The 3917-nt window shown below is 30.2% G+C and overlaps 1 long non-coding RNA gene across 1 annotated transcript; it reads right to left on the minus strand.

Moving 5' to 3' along the window:
• Nucleotides 1–418: 418 nt before the first annotated feature.
• LOC126729089 (uncharacterized) lies at nucleotides 419–2339 on the minus strand. The gene is made up of 3 exons (XR_007656494.1): nucleotides 2008–2339; nucleotides 1719–1812; nucleotides 419–764 (listed from the first exon to the last, which is right to left on the minus strand). It is a non-coding gene; the product is annotated as an uncharacterized LOC126729089 (long non-coding RNA).
• Between the last annotated feature and the right edge of the window lie 1578 nt (nucleotides 2340–3917).

A 3917-nucleotide genomic window follows, 5' to 3' on the forward strand; every position in this document is an offset into this window, starting at 1 on the left:
ACAGTTCCATTATTACAATAGGTAGTACTAACATCACTTCTGACTGTACTTTTGTCACATTCGGTATTACCCTCTTCTTTTTTTTTTTTTTTTTTTTTTTTTTTTTCACATTTGACGATTCCATTGTTACATGGGCAGCACCAATATCACATTTGACTGTAATTTTACATTTGGGTCCACCACTGAAGTCACTTTTTTACTTACTAATTAACGCTCATCACAATAGCAATTTTTTTAAAAAAATTGTAGCTCTTATATATGAAACTATGATGGCCTTGAGAAATGGCGACCTTGGTCAAACTTTGATTATTTTAAAATTTTTTTATCAAAATAATTGTCCTTCATAATTTACCATTTCAACAATAATGATAAGTTTTAGACCCTTGGGTCACAAGAGATAGCAAGGTTGAAATGCCATTGCTTTGAATGGTGTCACATAAAGCACCACAACAAATTTAATTTTCCAATTCTTCACAAATGTAACTATCAACTACATTGCATGTATGCACACAACACATACGTTTGCGATCATGAATGATAAAAATTCAATCTCCCTTTTGCAAAAAAGAAAATTCACTAAATTGCAGCATTTTCCAGAAAATTTAGTCATCAATTTATACAAATCACTGTCATTTAAGTGATCGAAAATAATCATGTAGTGGAATTTTTCTAGCATTTTCTATAATTTTGGAACATTGTTCATTTTCTTTTGAAAGCGCTAGATTTGATGCCAACTTGTATCGCAAACATTCCGACCAATTCTCCTACAAAAAGTAAACACTGTTGATAAAGAAGCAATTTAAGCATATTATGTGAAAATTGTAAAATTTACTTCCACTAAAAATATATTCTTGAAATATGAAAATAGTTAAAACTTAAAAAGTTTAAAGATTCACACAATAGTTATCCATAAGTGCAAATACTAATTTAGTACGTACCCATTATTTTGTATAGGATTTGAGGTGGGTGATTTCAATGGAAATTTGGTAATACCATCAGTATAGTTGCCTTTCTCCAAATAACTCAATAAATGAAAGATTGAACTAATGTTTAAATTGACATTGAACATAAGAAGTACCACATACAGGTCCAACTCAAAGATTCATGCCTTTTGACGGCAAGTTTTTTTCCAACTAATTTGTTAATTTATTTTTTTGATAAGTAATTTTATTTAAAAGTTCAACTAATTTATTATGTAGTTTCTTTTATAGGTAAGTTCTACACACGCCTCTAAAGGGCACCAAGTCAAGCACATCCGTGCTACACCATATTTCCAAAGGTCAAAGGTTTAGCATATTGTAACTAAAAGGCTACTATAATGGTTTATAAAAAAAAAATTTGTGATCCACAGTGGCGTTTCGCCAGAAAAGTTAAAAATAAGTTTTTGCTCTCCAAATTAGTGCTTAATCATTGTCCTTCCTAAAGATCAAATATTTACAATATTTTAATAGTTGTAAGTCAGAACTATAACAGCCTAAATCTAAGAGTTAGCCATTAAGTTCAAAGCAATTTTTAACACTTTGCATAATGAAAGTACCATTGAGAACTTCAGGAAATGAAGAAACGCATCAAATTTTGGAGGTACAATCATATTAATCAAGTCAATCAGGTTTAAGACAAAAATTTCATGTATCAAGCATTTTCATGTTAATAAATAATAAAAAAAAGAAAAGTAACAAAAACAAATGAAGACACAATTTGATGTATCTTATTTATACCTTTAAACTTGTGAACCAGATCAATACCGTCAACAACCCGAATTCGTGAATCTGCAGATGTGATGAGAACTTCTGATGAACTACCTGGAGCAAACTGTTTACATAAATTGATCAGCAACTAAAAAGTATCAACCAAACTTGTCTCTCAAAGGAAGCATACAACCCATCTTTACAAGTGAAAATCAGCTGAACAAGGAGAGTATAAAATAGAAGGAAATCGGCAAGGTAATTGTAGTTGAATTTATAATAATCTCATAAAAAGTACAAGATGATAGAGCCACCAAATTACCTGGAAACCAGAGATTTTCTTGTGATGAGATTTCTTCTTCTTGTTCTACAGTTTGATTTGGCTTTTTTGTTGCAACTTATTCTCTGAAAGTATGAATAGATAAAGAATTTATTAATAGTTAGTGCATAAAAAACTTGACTAAACCAACCATGCACGCACAGAGAGCTCTCTAAACTAGTACCAGATGTATTGTATAAACGGCAACTCCCCTTGTATGAACCAACTAGTGCACCCTTCTAAAGCCAACAAATTTCTTGAGCCAATTGAAGAATTTTATTTTATATAACTTGAACTTTTGTCTTTGATATCAACAGAATTCATGATACCAATTTACTGTACGCTCCGTTTGTTTCGATGGAAAACCTTGTGTAAAGATAGTTTTCCATGTTTTTCAGTGTTTGGTAGTATAAAAAAAAGATGAGTCAAAGGAAAACTATTTTTAGTCAACATAAAAAGTATGACTTATTTTTAGACATTGTTTTCCATTAAATTTTTTTGGAAAACAACTTTATCTCACAGCAAGCTAAATAAGGGAAGTTATGAGATTGGTTTTCAACTCATTTAAAGTTGCTACCAAACATTGGAAAATGAGATAGTTTTATAGAAAATGATTTTTGAAAAATGACTCATTTTCTAGAAAATATCATTGCTGAAACAAACAAAGCGGTAGAAGTCACCTGACTGTATTGGCAAACAGAGCAACTATTACTGCCATTTAATGAGAGGCAAATCTCATGGACATAAACCTCAAGAGTACTTTTGCATTCTGCATAACTGTCCTCATATTTTGAAGTCCTAGATGAAAATTAAAATAAAAACATTGTTGTACCCATCAATATCATATTTATTGCAAAAATGAAAACTATTTAAGCTCTCTGCTTTTATGAATTACTACATCATTTTTTATTTTATTTTTGCTAAATTACTATGTCTGTTAGGACAGCTTGTTTCTATTTTTTTTTTTTTTTTTTTTTTTTATTTTTTTTTATGGAAGAAAGATGTTGTAAGTCTCTAGAATTATTAATGCTTTCATACAAAGGTTCCATAAGTTCTTATTTTGACTGTTTATTATCATTTTCAAAGATTTACATATGGAAACTATGATGATGATGATGATGATAATAGTCATCATAATAGTTTCCACATGTAGACATTTGGACCAATCGAGGCTATTTATCTAAAAACACTAAGAACACGAGCAAATCATTAACATAGAATACTAGGCATGGTTTTCTTTCTTTTCTAGAAGAATTAAGACTCTATCCTTAGGCTCAAACGCAAAGCTCGGCCAAGCATGGCAAAGCATAGCTATTGCCATGACAAGAAGCTGACCGAATCCAAACACATCAAAAACATTACAATGGCCTATTAAATAACTAAGGAAGGGAAACATTATGCCCAGAGGAAAAAAAATATAAAATAAATAAACAAAAGCCCTTTTTGGCATTTTTACAAACATGTATATGCATAAGCACTCTTATAAAAAAAATAAAAAAATACCCAAACTTTAAATGCAAAAAATTCCTCCATCTTGAATCATATTTACTAACTCAATCACAATTCAACATTATCTTCTTACATCATAAAATCCAAGAAAATCAAAAGAAGAAAGAGAGGAAAAGAACCTTATGGCATGTACATGTCAAATATCAATTACATGGCATAAATTTCTATTACTAATTGAATTGAAAAAACCAAAGAATTTTTTTTTCCCAAATAGATACATGACCTACAAAGAATTAAAGAACCCATATTTTGCAAATCTAGAGGTAGGGATCTAGACTAAGAAATACCAACATGAGGATAGTTAGAGTAAAAAATTTCTTCTGCTGGATATGAATTTGTTTTCTTGAAGAAGGATTTTTTTGGCATGAAAATCGCTACTTGATCTCAGGTCCTATGATTTCTCC

This window comes from Quercus robur, chromosome 5 (assembly GCF_932294415.1).
Source record: "Quercus robur chromosome 5, dhQueRobu3.1, whole genome shotgun sequence".
In the NCBI taxonomy this organism is placed as follows: Eukaryota; Viridiplantae; Streptophyta; class Magnoliopsida; order Fagales; family Fagaceae; genus Quercus; species Quercus robur.